Here is an 18,196-nt window from a genome sequence, read left to right on the forward strand (position 1 = left end):
TGAAAAAGATATCTATTCTAGTATGTGTTTGGTGAAACATATTAACTGTTTAGTGACTGACGAGGCTCATTGTGCGAAAGGCAACTCTTGCTATTATTGTTGCGGTTCGTTAGAAGGGTTAAAATGGAAGGAGACAAAGACTCCTTTATATGATGTGAATTTTTGGAGATAGACAAAATTTCCAGAAAGCGCAATCATCAATGTCCACTAATGGTGATAATCAAAAGTTAGATTTGACCTTCATTCATCAGGCATCCAACTTTTTGGAAGAAGATGACAATGACCATTTAACCTCTTGTTACGATCGAATGAATAATATATTCTTGTTGGTAGGCCAATGTCATATTCCATCCTTACTCCGTGAGGACAAACAAAATCACAACGAAAAAGTGGTTGTCATTAAAGAAATGAAAAGCCACAAATTACATGGTTCAACAAGTTAATTACTGACTTGGCTATCAAAACAAGAGTGCCGACGATAATTAAAAAGTTGTTCATCCTTGCTTTATTGAGTTTGTCATAAAATTTATAACTCTACCAGTAAATATCAATAATCAAGGCCTAGGTAGGTGATAGGTCTTGTGTTCTTTTGATGGTGGATAATGAAACTAATAAATTGATTATGTTAAAGGGTGTTATGTTATCAAAATGGATGAAATCTCCACAAAGGGGAATGAGATTCATAAGGATGTGCATCTATTTTTGAATATAATTGAAGAATTCCTTATCTAAATTGAATGTTTGAATGCATCACAAATTACTAAGTTCTTCAGATACATCAAAGCTAGAATGGGATTACACAACTTTGTCAACTTTAGAATCCCTATCACACATCCTATCTTTTGGAATGCATTAAAAAATGTTAATTTGGTGATTTACTATTGGAAACGTATCACACATCCTATTTTTGTAATTTGATCTCTTTTATTGAAAAATTTATACATATTCACCCATTCTTCATCCGTAACTCCGTAACTTAATTCATTTGTGTCACCAACAAAATTCTTTAAAAATACAAAATCATAGTTTCCATCACCAAAATTTTCAACATTATATACTTTTGTGTTGATTGGTTTATCTTGATAACAATATCAACTTTAGTAGTGTTATAATCTTTAATTAATGTATGTACTCAACAATTGATATCAACCAAATCAATTATTTGATTTTTCTCTTTAAAAAAAATTATCATCCCTAACAAAATTATTAATTCTAGCCATACCATTATCTTGAATTAGTTCATTAATTTCACCAATAATTTCACTTTTTTTATTAACTACTTGCAAAAAAAATTTTAAACCACAAAATTTTCATCTTCGAGTGCACTCACAATTTTTGGAATATCTTCAGTCTTTGGTTTGTCAAAAATAGTTTTTCTTCTTTCCCATCATAAATTTCTTCTTCATTAATAAAATAATCATAATAAAATGCACCAAATAATATATGCAATGCAAAATCATCAATTGATTCAAATTTTTCATAAATTATTTCACCATTTATGTACTTGTCATTATCAAAATGTACTTTTCATGTATTACCAAATTTTAGAACATAATCACACGAAGATTTATATCTACCTTTAAAGATATCTTGTCAAAATATATGACACACATAAGAATGATGAATAAATTTCTTGAAAAGCATCTCAAGCATTAACTTTCTCATAATTTGAAAAAACAATCTTACAATGGATAATCACTAATGTATATGGCTTGACCAATATTTTATTTAAATTTTAATCACTTCAAAATTTTCACCATTAACGAAATCTCTAAACAATGGATAAATAGGATAAAAAACTTACCTGTTTGACAAAAAATTTTCATCAATCATCTTTCCTTTGGTTAACTTCTTGAACTCTATGAGTTGTACCAATTCAAGTTCAACAAAAAATTTAACTTTGTCTTATTGTTCTTGCCTATTCCAATCTTCAAACAAACAATTGATGTATTATTAATTTTTTTTTAGTTTGTATACCAATTAGAACTAATTTTGTGCCTTAGTTAGTAGCAAAAATTTTTTTATTTTATGCCCTAATTTTGCGAACAATCCCAAATTCTAAAGTCTAAAACCATTTATTAGTACCAAAAAAACACAATTGAAGCAATTTTAGCACATTATAAATATGTGGGAAGGGGAAAATAAATAAATTCATACCATGTACTCAAAAATATCTATTAATTTAAAAACTCAAACAATAACTGCACTTGGCAATAACCTTTCACTTATAATAATTCACAAATCTTACAAGACTCTTAATTTGAGTAGTCTCTCTTCAAGAATTAGTGTGACAACATCATTGCTATATATAGACTTGAGATAACTAACTAAACAAATCCTAACTAGAGGGTCCCAATAACAAATAGGAAGTTGACTGATTAAATGAATTTGGCTCAAAATGGAACCAAAGTACTATGACACAACTAGCCAAAAAAATCTAATGAAACTAACTAGTGTAATAATACTTTAATAATTATGTAATTAACTAAAAATAGTTTAATTTAAATTTCATCAGCGTTGATTAAATAGTTGTGTATAGTTGAGGTAAGTAACAATTAAGGTAATCAAAATTACAATGAATGAAATTGAAATCAATGATCCGATTAGGGTGAAGTGGTCATTAAATTTTTCACTAATAGCAAAACGTACATTGAATATGACCCAAATAGAATAAACTTAAAAATAAAAAGTACTATTGATATAGGTTACAAGTGAAAAGAAATATTGTAATTGAAAAAACACTAGTGCATTGTGTCAATATTAGTTTGATATCGATATTGAAGACTTAGGTTAATCAATCTTTGATTTTGATGATTAACAACCCAAAATCATGATTTGAACTAATATTTTTAGTAAGAATTTTGTTAGAACAGATACTTAAACATTTTGGAAATGCATATGAATCCTACTTTCGTAGTGAGTCAATTATACTTATAACTAATCCATACCTATTCTCATGGTTATGAGATTAGCTACAAGTTCATTTTTTCTGTGAAATTACATGAAATGACTCACTTAAAACCACATAGGTACACTTCTACTCTCGTGAGTGTACTCCCTATATTTAGCACTTCTTGAACCAGTGTTAAATCTCAATTTTCATTGCAGAAACAACACCTTAGATAATCACAATTAATGGTACCAGATTAATTATGATTTAAAGATCTAAAGTGCTAAATAACTTGCTCAAATAAAAGCAATCAAATAGCCAAATAATAAACACTAACAATCATCGGAAGTTCGACCAACCCCAAGGTATAAACTTTAGAGACACATAAATAGCATAAGATCCAGACTTGTATATTAACCAAACGATAGAATCAAGTACAAAAGATAAAGAGTTTGGAAGGAATGTAACCCTTGTCACATGAGTTCATCTCCTTGCCTTCTTCATCCTCCATCTTCCTCTTCATGTAGCCAATATACAAGAAAGGATATACTATCTAAAGTTAAACTATCCTACACTACTCTACACTAAAGAACCAAGAAAACTACATTTTTGTGGTGTTTCTTGCACTCTTCATTCTCTGCCTCCGTATGTCTCTCTCCTTTGTTGCTTTGTGTAAAAACTGATGAAAAGCTCCTCTCCACCGGTCTAACTTCCACTCTAATGATTCTCAAATATCAATTTGTTAAGAAAGTCAAAAAAAATGGTTTTTGACTTGACAATAAACCATATTTTCCTCCTTTATGCATTAGAAGCATGTGCAGCCAAATTCTCTTATCAAATATAACTGAAAAGTAGTATGAATATAAGAGAAGTACCTGAGCAAATTGCAGAATTTCGGCTACAAAACGCGACTTGACAAAACGTGGCTTCAAGCCACGTTTTGATGACTCGTGTTTTCAACTCTGTGCTTTTTGCCTCGTTTCAACTGCGATTTCCTCTATGATTGAAACTAAACTAGCTTTTGTGCAAAATGCAAAAGTTGTAGCCCTTTGAATTCGATTTACAATGCTTCAAAAATCATCCAAATCGGAGTTTTGTAGACCGAGATATGACCAAAATACCAAAGCCTGGTCAGAGGTCTGTTTTCAACTTTGGACAGCAGTGTTGAACTTTGGTATTTCGATCTTTTGACTGAGAAAACGGCTAAATTGGACTCTGATATTTTCATACGAAATTTAGATATATCTCTTAGCTTCACAGTGGTATCAAGATCACCTCGATCCGATCATTGTAGCTCAAGATATAGTCGAAATACAAAGATGTGTTGAAACTGTCTTCATTTGCATTCCCTCAATTGAATGTTTTGCACTTCATGTCTTCTTTAAACCACTTCAAATCATGGTTTATTCCAGATGGATTCTCTTATCAAGATTACAAAATGGCATGGTATCGTGCTTTTTTGTATACACCTTTCCATCATTCATGGTTCTTCAAATTCAAAGAAACTTGTAACAGAGAATTCTCAATTTGGTTTAATCATTGGTAGCAATGGTTTGGGCCTAAAAAAGAAATTCTACATCCAAACGTTTTAATGGGATTGCAGACTTATCTCAAAAAAGCAGGGGGGGAAGAGTATACAAGGCCAATTTTATTCCACATGGAGTTCAAAGTTCCATGGATTTTTTGCTGGAGTTTCAAAATTCATCAAGAACTAGAAAAATCACTTCCAATGTCACTAGTCAGAGAATTCAAGATCAAATGGTAGATAGGATTCAATCAAGAATTCTGTGATCAAAAGAATGTTTTGAGATTTTTAGAAACAGGAGAAAAGCTCAAATGGATAAATCCAAATCAGCAGACTGTAAAAGGAGTTAGCACCCCAACAACTCCACAAAAGAAAGAAAAAGAAAAATCAAGCAACTCAGCCTCAGAAACAATTGCAAATGATTTCTTAATGCAGAAGATGATGCAGAATCCGGAGATGCTTAAAGAATATTTGAATTATTTGCAGAAGTAAGACAAAAAAGAAAAAGACAAAAAAAATGAGTCAGCTGGGTCATCGTCAGAATCTACTTTTGATCCTTTCGGTGGTCTTTGTGCTCAAGACCCGGCAGACTTTTGATAAAGTTGTCGGCCAAATTTCAAAAGAAAATCTCAAAAGCAACCAATCAGAAGAAGATAAGATGTCGGCAGAAAAAAGCAAATGAAATTCAAATGAAAGTGTCGGCAATCAAATGAAGATGAAATTCGAAAGCAAAAAGCTCTATAAATGGCATTCAAAACCCAATGTAGAGGCATCGAGTGTTTTTAGCTGTTCTAAGAAACTCTCTGAAAACCTCTTACTTCTAGTTTCTAAATTCTTCTGTTATCATATTTCAATATTTAAAAGATTTGAAGTTTGATTTCATCTCAAAGGCTCTACAATTTAAAGCTTCCGTTTCAAAGGTTACTCTGATTTTCTGTAAGTTCTTTCTGTAAGGTTACTCTGTTTCAAAGGTTACTTCCGTTTAAGTATTGCAAGATTTTGAAAGGGGATGCAATTATTTCTCCTTGTCCTATATTAATTTTAACTTCTTGTAATGGAGGATGAATTGACGTTATTACTTGATCGTCTTTTAATTTTCATTTTTTATATAAATTAGTTTGAACATTTATTTGTGGAGTATTATATACATCATTTATTTCTATTTTTGAAATATAGAATGATAACCAAGTAAAGAAAGGAAAATCAAACTTTCTAATTTCTAATTCATTTTTCCATTCTAATATTAATTTTTCTTTACATTCAGACGATAATTGAGAAAATCAAATTCTTTTTCCTGTATTTTCTTCATCATCAAAGTCTTCTTGGAAATATTTATGATTTATTTTATATTCCTTAATTATTACATTTATTTCTCCTTTCATCTGAGAGTATGTTGGAGAATAATCTGATTGATTTTGATTAATTATCTCTGGAACAGGAGTTTTAAATTTGAATGTTGAAGTACTTTCTACAGGAAAATTTGTATCAATTGATTCATAACTAGATCTTCTAGCTGGTATCCAAGAATGGCTTGAAGTGGAAGGTCTTTCTCTAAATGAAGAAAATCTTAGTAAAACTTTTCCATCAGGTTCTTCTATAATATCTTCCGGATTTGTTTGTTCTATACTTCTTGGTGCTTGTGGATTTTGAATTATAAATTCACTAGGTATAGTAATTTCATTCCATTTTAATCTTTTTGGAGTATAGGTAGTAGGTCTGTCTGCATCAACTTGTAATAGTGTTGTTTCTTCTTTTAAAGTTTGAGTCATAATGAATTTAGGATTTAATTGTGAGGATAATGGTCTATAATACATTCTATAAATTACAGCAAAATTCTTTGTATGTTTTTCAAATTCATCTCCTTGTAAATGAATATCTAATATGACAGAATTCAAAACATGTGGATCTGTTAAATCTACTGAAAAATTGGGAGCATAATTAAAATAAATGGGTCCATTGCATACATTTGTTTGAATCATAGATAAAAATGATGTTTTATATCTTTTGAGTCTAGTGTCTCTTAGAGCTAGATATATAGGTGCATCTACTCCTAAATGGAATAAGGGTTTTACCGCAATTTGAATTAAACCTATATGAATATATCTATATCCTTTACTAAGATACTTTTGAATTGTATTATGATTCAACAATGGAATGGATTGATATTCCTCTTCAATAGAAATTGTTTCTATTTGTGTTTTAACTGATATAGCTGTTTTGAAATCTAAAGGTCCTATTCTGTAAATATGTTCTATTTTTTCTTCAGGAATAGTCCAATCTGAATTATTTACGGGCATATAATATTCATGACTTTGAACTATACTTGGTTGTTTTGAACTAGATCCTATCTTCAATTGTCTAAGGAATGCGGCCATGTTTAATATCTTATTTAATTTTTTACCTTATCAGGAACAACCGAGCCTAAGCGTGGAACATCCTATCCTGGACTTACCAACCGACTTACAAAGCTTCTAAGTCTTACCAATGCTAAGATAAATTCATAAATGAGATACTTAACATGAATGCACACATTAGAAATTTAAGACAGAATATTTTTCAAAACAATCAATAACTTCGGTATGGCTCTGATACCAGAACCAACCCAGGCATAAAATTGAATAAAGCATATAAAACTTACAGGAAATCAGAGTGAAAATTAATACGGAAGCTCCTTGAAACCAAATCAGACTTTGAATCTTTATTGAACTTCTTCGATGAAAATGATACACAAAGAAATTTTAAAACTGAGAAAGGTTTACCGAGAGAGAATTTTATGATAGCTAAAAACTCGATGCCCTTCCCTTAGATCTTGAATTCTATTTATAGAGACTTCTATCTTTGAATTTCATTTATATTTTTATGCCGACACTTTCATTTGAATTTCATTTTCTTTTGTTGCCGACACCTTATCTCTTGTTGATTGGTCCTTTTGAGATTCTTATCTTATCTTGAAATTGGCATATTTAAAATTGGCCAATAACTTTATTAAAAATCCGTCGGGTCTTGAGCACAGGGACCACCAAATGGATCAAAAGTTGATTCTGATGACGATCTAGCTGACTCATCTTTTTTGTCTTCACTTTGCAAATAATTTAGGTACTCTTTAAGCATTTCTGGATTTTATATCATCTTTTTCATTAAGAAATCATTTGCCGTTGTTTCTGATGTTGAGCAACTTTTCTCCTTTTCTTTCTTCTATGGAGTAGTTGGGAAATTAACTCCTTTGGTAGATTGCTGATTTAGATTTGTCCATTTGAGTTTTTCTCCCGTCTCTAGGAATCTTAATACATTCTTTTGGTCACAAAATTCTTGATTGAATCCTGTCCACCATATATTGAATCCCATCCATTTTCAACTTTTTCATGACTTCTAAAACACTTTTCATAATTTTAGACATATGACAAGAGCTGTCCCTATCAAATTGGAAGGCTGGATTCAACAAAAAATAGCTACACAAAGATCATTTTTCAACATATTATCCCACTTGCTATTAATTATATCAATGTATGGGCCGCCAAAATTTCTCTTGTTCTTAAACAGTTTGTTAATGCCATTAGCAACTCTCCACATGCTTTCATATACATAACTCAATGAAGGTTTTTTTACAAAATCATAAATAAATAAGTGCATAATTGAACCTATGACTTTGCCCATAGGGAGCCTTTCTCTTGTGGAAAATATCTAAATCGATTCAAATCTGAGGATCACAAGTACTTAACACAAATAGTAAATGGAAAGGAAGTAGGGGTTCCTATGACTTGAAATATGACGAGCGCGGGGTATACATATAATATTAAACTCATTCCAATCAAGTTTTACATTTATAAACTCCTAAATACCCCATACGCGATTTATCGCAAGTATACGAATCGTGAGCGAGTATAGGGTATTAAGGGTCGATCCCACAGGGAAGATTGCAATTACCGATGTTTTCAAACTCCTTTATTATTTAGACTATCACAAATATAAAATTTATGAAAATAACACTAGAAAGCTCCTAGAGATATGGAATTTCTTACTACTCTTGCAAATGACATTACCGGTTACTTGTATGTTATTATCTTGGTTAGTTATGACGTAATTTCCTAATGTATGTGAAACCTACTCTCGTAGTGAATCAACTATACTTGTAGTTAAATCATACCTACTCTCGTGGTTATGAAATTAACTACAAGTTCATTCCTTCTATGAAATTACATGAAACAAGTCACTTAAACCACATAGGTGCACCTCTACTTTCGTGAGTGTACTCCCTATGTTTATCACTTCCTTGAACTAGTGTTAAATTCCAATTCTCATTGCAAATTTAACACCTTTAGATAATCACAATTAATGGCCAGTTAATTATGATTAGAAAATCAAAAGTGATAAATAATTTGATCAAAATAATATCACCAAGTAGCCAAGTAAACATCACAAATAAAATATAGCAAGTTCAACCATAATTCTAGGCATAAACTTTAACTAAACATAATAAAAACACAAAACCAACTTGTATTATAATTAAACATGAAATCCAATACAAGAAAGAAAGTAGTAGAAGAGATATCACCCTTGTCACATGAGATCAACCTCTTCATCTTTGCTCCTCAATCTTCATCCAAATCTAACTACAAATACAAGATGGATAAACTACTCTACCTATACTATACTAATAAACTAAGGAAACTCTAGTGAAAACTACATTTCTGGTGAGTTTCTCTAGCCTTCTCCCAAGTTTTTTTTGAATCTTGCAAGTCCATGGCTATATATAGGTGCATGCAATCAGGAAATGAGACTTGAAAATTCCTTTTACAGCTGCTAATTGGTTGTCATACGTTCATCCATAACTGTAAATTATTGAAGAAAAAAACAAGTTGTACCAGTGGAGAGCAGTTATTTCTGACCAGAATCTGGCTATTTTAACTGCTATTTTATCTATGATGACGGCTGAATTGGCTCTTGTGCAAAACATATAAGTTGTAGTCCTTTGAAATAGCTTTCCAATGCATTAAGAATCATCCAATTTGGAGTTCTGAGGACCAAGATATGATAAAAATACCATTAACTGGTCAATTCCGCATTTTCAGCTCTCAGCAGCAGACTTTTACTTCTGTATTTCGATATTTTGACCAAGAAAATAGCCGAATTGGACTTTGATGTCTTCATACCAAATGTAGATCTGTCTCTTAACTTAAAAAATGGTTCAAGAATCATCTCAATCCAATGTATGTAACTCACGATATAGCCAAAATACAAAAACGTGTCAAAGCTGAACATCTTGCTTCCTTTTGACTTTAATTGCATTTCTTCTTTCACACTTCATATTCTATTTTTATCACTTTAATCCATCATCAATCATCCAAATATCTTCTCAATGCAGTCCATTTGATGATTGAATCATTAAACCTATAAAATATGAAGTTTTTACTGTAAAAATCCATAAAAATGTAATTTTTACCACTTAAACCATAAAATGCATATTTTCACTAGAAACTTAGTTTATTAGCTATAAAATTAAATAAAACACACCAAAACTAATTAATAAAGCACACTAAAAATATGTAAAATATATTCTTATCAAAATATATCCATAAAGTCTGACATTGAACCAATGGTCATTTATTGGGAGAATTGTGAATCTACAATTTGGTTTCAAGTTTTCCTTGACACGCAAAAAATAGTCGCGTTCACCTATCATATGGACTGTGATGTCTTGAATTTTTACTTAATGACTGATGAAAAAAAGTTGGTCACATTCATTCTCAATTCGATATATCCTATGAATTTTCAACCTAGTGGAATGCCTAAAGAAACGAATGATAGTGTGTATTTTGAACTTAAAAAGGTCAAAGGTCAAAGCTGATTTTTGGCAGATTGCCTATAATCTTGAAAGAGATTATGCCTCATTTTTTAGGGTGGCCAGTGATGAAAAATCTAAGAAGCTGAAAGCAATATTTGCTTGAGACTGTTTAATTTCAATTTAAAGCCAAGACAAAATTTGATGATTTGACGTGGTTAGTTTACTGATTTTTTGACTACTGCTGCAAATTTTGAAATAGTTTTTTATTATGAAGTATTTTTTGTTTTTAGAAAAGCACTGTAGAATACAAAGTTTGAGAAATCTAAGAAAATTGCTGATTTAAAATTTCCAGTTCAAGAGGGTGAATTTGAGAAAATTGTTAATAACCTTCGCTAGAGTATTCTTGTTCATGGTGATACCATAGAAAATTATAATTATCATCTAGACTATTGTAAATTTCTAATCAAAATAATAACATGAAATAAAAGTCAAATAAGTCATAAAATCTATGTAAAGTCTATACATCTTGAATATATGATTTTCTATTTATTTTTTCATAGTTCGTTTATCGCTATAATTACATAATTTGCATTTGATTAGACAAGTTTCCTCTTTAGTAGTTGCTCAATTTATATATTGTTATAAACTAAATATGCCTTTGCAGTGTAATATCAAGTTATTACATATAATAGTGTGACATTGAATTATAACAATTTACCAAAATAACAAAACAGAAGAAAAAAAATTGTATTTTACAAGATTAGTTTTTTGAGTATCACACATTATTTTTTTAACCAACGAGTCGAGCTTGAGCTTAAATTTATATACTCGTTCGAGCTCGAGCTCGAGTTCGAGTAATACTGCTTGAGATCGAGTTCGAGCTCGAGTATGGTGTTACTCGAGCTCGACTTGGCTCGATAGTAGCCCTACCTAGACCTCAACCCTCTACACCCCAACGTACCATTCCTGTGAATGAACCTACCAACTAACCTTCCTCTTCAGGTGTACGAAAATGCCTCGGTAGGGATAAAGGAGTCCACGTGGCTGTACCCATACACTTTGGAGGTCATTTAAACTTCACTAAGGCTACCGATAAGCAGCGATATGCCATGTGTTGTGAGCAGCAAATTATCCCCTGCAAAAGTTATGAGAAGCTTACCATGGATGTATTGGGTATAAGGGAAGAGGTTGAACGGATGTTTACCGCCATTGGTTGGTGATCTTATCTTGATATTTTTTGTCCCGCCTTTGCAGAACTGGTTAGAGAGTTTTACTCCACTTTTGAGTTTGACCTGCCTACGGGGTATACTATAGATACTCCAAATGTGATTCACTTTTGACTAATGGGTCAAGAGTTCCATTTCTCCATTACTCAGTTCAATTTGGCATTTGGATTCATTACTCGGGAATATGTTGAGACTAGGAAGTATGCTAAGAGTGCTTGTGACTACATAGAACAATTTTTCTCTCACTACCCCGATATTTGGAAAGAAATGTCTGTTGAAAGCGACCGTTATGACTCTTCTAGATCCAAGAGTTCTTATCTTAAGGAACCCAATTCCCGATATATTCAGCGCTTCTTAGCCTATAGTTACTCGGGTTGAAAGGATAGCTCTGGAATACTTTCTCGCCCCGAGTTCTTTTTTATCTGGTGTATGAAGAATAATATTAAGATAAATTTGGGGTGTTGGTTGGCATCTCAATTTAAGATAGTTTCAACCAAGAAAAACAAACTCTTGATACTCAGGTTGTATATCACACACCTGGTAATCCAGTTAGGGGTTCTTAATCTCCAAAACCACAATCTCCATTTGGCTTTTGACATGAAATTTCTGGATGACGATTGTCTATTAAAAATAGGAGTTATAGAGCGGGTTGATGATACCCTCTGATTTACACTCCTGGGACCTATTCGAGCACCGGGTCACCGCCCTTCTACACGACCAAGGTTCTCTTCAGCTCCTGGATCTGCTAATGACACTGCCGGACCTTCCTCTTCTGTACCTCCTCCACCGCTGGCCTCCGATTCTAAGTGGCGATATGTACGAGCACAGGTTCATCAAATGGACGAGCGGGTGATGAATATTGCTGATTAGGTGGCCCAGATGTCTCATAACTTGGCCGCCTACTTCCACCATGTTGGCTTCACTCCGCCGTTCCCACCTATTCCATAGCCAGTCGGGACCCTCCACCACTTATTCGGGGAAGTTTCATTGTCCTATTTGCTTTATGACCTCCATTGAGGACAATGTCTGATTTAGGTGTGGGGGGAGCTGTGGTACAATTAGTATTTTTAGTTTTTAGATATGTTTCCTTTATTTCTTGTTATTTGTTCTGCTTTTCTTTTATTTTCTTTTCACTTTTATTAGTAATCAGCATTTCTGTGACTGCCAATGATTGATGATGGTTGGCTAACTCTAATTCTCCTATTGTCAAATTTTAGTAATAAAAGTGTATCAAGTTAATTTGGTTAAGTCCAAAATATCTCTTTGGTGAATATCGATGCTTTTGTGATGCTTACAATTTTTGGTTAACTTTTCTAAGCATAGAGAATAACTGCTTGACATTTGACTTGTAAATTGGTCTAATTATTAACCTTAGTTCTCCATGTATGAGGAAATGAGGCTAGCTGCTATTATTTTATGTGATATCTTGAGTTATTTTGTTACCTAGTTGTCAATAAATTTGGCTGTACTCTGCTAGTTATTACTGCTAAGTAACTCACAACGCAAGTTTATTATAATAACTCACTAAATAGAAGTTAACTAATATCATAACAACATAAGTTTATCATAACAACTAATTTATTAGATAATGATAGATAGATAGATTCAGATAGGAATATGTCAGTACTTCACAGTATCATAATTTATATTCATTTGGCACTAAATTAAAAAGAATATTGTTAATTGATAAAATAAAAAAGCTGACCAATATTTCACTAATATTAAACCTACTCTTTAAGTTTTCTTAATAATTGAAAATAAAAAAACATGTTTATCTCAATACTACATCTAAGATGTTCTAAACAAACATCCTATAAATATAAAAGTATATCAACAAAATGAAAAGTGCTCTATTATTAGCCTTGTCAGCAACTCTATTGTTCCTCTTGTCAACAACCTTTGTAGCAAATTTGTTTTTAAACTTATACGTCCTTATATAGTTATACATTATACATATAATTACGATTCTTTTCCCTCTTGAGTGCGAACATGTGAATTAGTGAATCTAATAGAAGGCAATCTTTATGCTCAGAAGAAGTTTTGACAAAGTATTAAATAAGATATTGAAAAGGTAAAGTTACAGTGTCCTACCCGACAATAGTAGGATATCAATCATGTCTCAATACCAAGCTCTACAATCTTGATAAATAGGATTTCTTAGTCATCAGAAAGGTAGGTCAACTGATGCACTAAGGAAACAACCATAAGTGTTAATCATGTTATGTATCTCAAACTAAATTCATAATATATATTGATGAGGTCTTTTTTTTAACTTAATTCTTAATGGTGTTGGCTAGTGTTTTTTAGTAGACAATTAATGAATTACTGCAATAGACAGAAAGAGTGTATGAAAAGAACTACTCCAATTTTGAGAAAGTTTTGAAATATTCTTTTATGTCTGAAAAATCATGTGAAATTTAAATGTATCTAATTAAGTTGATTGATTTGTGATCTGAAATTGATTTTTTTAACTATATCATATTATCTTATAATAAATGAAAGAAATCAATTGTTTGTTACATTAAAAAGCAAATAATCTGCATATTTTTCAAAGTTGGCATATTAGGTATATCTTACAATATATAAAGTGCGAAAGATCGAACGGTATTAATTTTTTTGCTATCTTTTGAATCACAAAATATCCCATTCTTATAATTTTGCTCATCTAGGATAAGGACGAATTATAAATTTTATAATGTTAGTTATATAATAAATAATAGCCAGTCCTTGCTTTAGTACTATTTTATTACTAATAAAATTAACTATTTGATGTTTTATTTTTTTTCTTTTGCTATACTAATAATTTGCAATGCACACAGGTGTGCATTAAGCATTAGTTACTCTTATGAGGATACAATTTTATGATTTTGTTACTTGTTGAAATTATTGTACTTTATTATATCAAAGATTTGATAAATTGATGTACTCTATCTTATTAAATAACTATTGAGTTAAAATAAACAAGTAGTGAGAAAAAAAGATCTTCTTTCTTGATTCTTGACATCTATGACAAAACTATACAATCTAATATTTACCAAATCTCATGCCTAGTTTTATTATTAATTCAAAACAATTAGAGATAAAATACGATGCAAAACCCAATTTAAGTGTCACATCTTGTATATATGTAGGAGATAATACCATCATGTTCAAATAAAGTAACTAGAAGACACAAGACATTTAAACATTAAAACAACTAAAATTTTAAATCGATTATGTGCATCACAAGAAAAATAGCAATTCTAATTCCCATGAAAGTTTTATAGTTAATAATAAAATATGAATGTACCTGAACTTAGTGATATAGTACCATGATAAACATCTAATGTAAATCTGATATCTATTAATTACAAGAGAAAGAAAGATTAATAGAGCATTTAGTAAGATTAAAAACTGAAGTTTGAATCTAAAGATTGAAACATATTTGCTAAAGTTCTTTTTGATTTGTTGAACCCATAAAGTCAAATTTATTTGATAATCAACCAAACTGCAATCACTGAATTGAAATACTTTATACCATGTGTATCATATTATTTAATAGTAATAATGTGTTCAATTTTTATATGTACGTTAAATTTTTAAATGCATTACTTTTTAATACTAAAAAACTGTATGTTAATATGATAAGTGTGTTTGTGTATATGTGTAAGAGAGATTATGTGTATGTGTAAAATTGTGTGTATGAGAGAAAGTATTTGTTTATGTATCAAAAATATGTGAAAATGTGAGAAATTTTAATGAATAAATGTTATAATAAAAAATTCAGGGAATCAACTTATACAACTCTCACTTAATTTTTTGCATACAAATTAAGTGGGTCTTAATTTTTTTTTTTTTTTAGAAAAGGTATTAATGTATTCAAATGCAAGCATATTTTACTTTTAAGAAAACATAAAAAGCACCTAATGCACTAATCTAAAATACTTAATAGGCTATCGAACACCTCTTAAGTTATGAAGTCTAATAACTTAAGTAAAAGCAAATAAGTGCAACCTCTGTGTCTCTCTTGGCACTAAAATCCCCATCGAGTATCATAATCATATTTAAAGAAAACATCTACCCCAAAAAAGTGTTAGAAAAGTGGAACTAACCAAAATTTGCTTGATAATTAAAACAAGTACATCTCTATTTTTAGAGCATGTAACATAACATTATAGAGGCATTTGAATAGAAAATATAGTCTTTTTATATCAATGTGAATTTATCAAATCAACATTAGTTACATATATAGAATGAAGCCATCAATTCAGGTCAAAAGTTGAACAATTTGAACGTTACAAAATAATATTTTCTATACAAAATAATATTTTCAAACATATTACATTCATAAGCTTTTTCTAGAAATGATAGAAAGTATAATAGCTACTTAGCTTGATCAAAAAAAGCTATCATCAAATTAGAAGTAGTTCTAGTCAAAGTCACTTTCCTCACCTATAAAACAATCAAAATACACTTAAATCTTTTTTTTTGTTGAATCTTTTCAATGATCATTTCTAGCTTCTTCTTAAGCATTTGATGGAAAGTTACTATTTATGCTATTTGACTCTAATTGCTTGTCAATTTTTACTACAATATATTAGAAGGAATGCTCCAAAAATACTAGATGCAAATAAAAAACTCTAGCCCCTGTATGCAGTCTCAACCTTCAAATTGCTAGACATCAACTAATGGGTTGGCCAGTGATTTCCATGTAATTCCATGGTCTGTTACCATGTAAAAAACACGCAATTGCTTAGGATCATCTTGATCTTCTCATAGTGTTGGCTAGGAAGCAAGACGACTACTTCCTTTATCCCTGTTGGCACATCACAATTCATAACCTGATGGAATCTACTTATATGCAATTAATAAGCAGGACTCGGGCATTAACTTGCACTTCTCCTCAATGTACCAAGTTGACAGTTCCACTAGTTAATACCTCATAAATTTTCCTAAGCAGTAGCCAGAGTTTTCCCAAAGTTGACAAGCGGTTGTTTTATTTCAAAAGTGATCTAAATAGTTCATCTTCAATTATTGATAGAGAGCTAACTTGTATTATATTTGTGAATACTCCCTCTTAACCCTAGTCAAGTATTGTGTTAATTGATAAATTTTACTCATATTTTCTATTTGGTGCTATTTATAGAAATTTGAGGTTAAAAGTACCTTAAAAGATAGTTTCTCAAAGACTAAACTTTGTTTGGTGTGGGCACATCTTATTTTGCTATGAAGTCTAGAGAGTGCGGGATTTGAAGTGGTCCCTATTGCGTGGAACTCTTGTTGATTAATTAGAAACGAACTTGGTGTTCTTAATAGGCTAGTTGTCATTGATTCCTTTATAAACAGAAATTACTTATTTTACCAAGTAGTAGTATTGCTTAAGTAAGATTCTTAATAAGGAGATGAGACTTTTTTAAGATCATTCCCTGAGCAAATCCTAGTTTTTTTTGGCTGTGTTTTCATTGTGAAGAGCGGCTAAAGTTCTCTTTTTATAATTGAAAATTAATTAAGACTTTTGGTTCTATAACAAATGTGATATCTAATTTGGTTTTTATGTTTCATTAGTTTATGAGTATATGTATATTCTCTATGCTTCTCAAGGTGATTGTTTTGTTTGATTAAATAACAGAGCCTTATTTGATTTGACAAAATAATTTGATGCCATCTAAAATGTCAAATCTGTAATTGTTTGATAGTTTTGATATCTGTGGTAAGCGTTATAAAATTTGATTGTAAAAGAAGCTTTTGAATATATGTCACGAGAATATATGATCTAGTTTAAATAAAACTTCGTAGTGTATTTGCTGATTAGAATTGATGGCTTTTCTAAAACTTTATGCTGTTAATAGATTAAATCTTATGGTCGTACTTAGGATTATCATTGAATTAGAGAAGTAACTAATAGTTGTACCTTGGTAGCTAAAAAAAGTAAGAAAAAGCAGGTTGTTAGAACTTATTAACATCGATAACCTATTTATTTATGACTATGTGAATTTATCTTTACATCAATGACCAGTTGATGAACCAAAGTCGAAATTATTCCTTCGACTAAAAGCTGTCTCTTATTAATCTACTTTTATTAAGTTTTGCCTTTTTATTTTGTTAATTGAATTATTTTAGTTTAATTCCTTGAAACACTATTACTATTTACACAAAAAAAACCACCCAATCCTTTGAATGCAACCCTACTCCTTGCTACTACATTCAAAATTATGTTTTTGGAATAGGAATTTTATACTTACTAGTTTGACACCTATCAATTATATAATATTTAGTTAAAACACTTTTTCCTTAAATAAATTATCAAATCCATCTAATAAAACATAAACTTGAGTCTCAAAATTCTCAAATATCTCAAAAAATCATAGATTGACGTCACAAATTATTTCCCAAATAGAAACTCAAATAAGAAATATGATTTTGAGTTAATCAATCACAAGATTAAAACTCAATTTTATGTAATTTACTATATAGTAAGAGCAATCTTTACACTCCCAAATTCTAAATTTCAATTATGAGACAACTCAAATAGCAACCTTGATTAGGGTTCAATAGATGATCTTCTAACTTGTCCTTTAGTAAATCTTCCTTGTATCCAACTTGGACACTTAGATAGAGATATAAAGAAAGAGTTTAGAAAAAGGTAAAGGTACTAGTAATGCTCAATTAGAATGCATGTGTTTTCTTTTTGCAACCAATAGAAAATGTTCCATGTTCATAAACTAAGGTATATAGTAACATATTTTATACATAGTGGTGAGGATGATAAGGAAGAAAAATTAAGATTCAAGAAA

The sequence above is a fragment of the Coffea eugenioides genome, chromosome 7 (genome assembly GCF_003713205.1).
Source record: "Coffea eugenioides isolate CCC68of chromosome 7, Ceug_1.0, whole genome shotgun sequence".
Classification (NCBI taxonomy): Eukaryota; Viridiplantae; Streptophyta; class Magnoliopsida; order Gentianales; family Rubiaceae; genus Coffea; species Coffea eugenioides.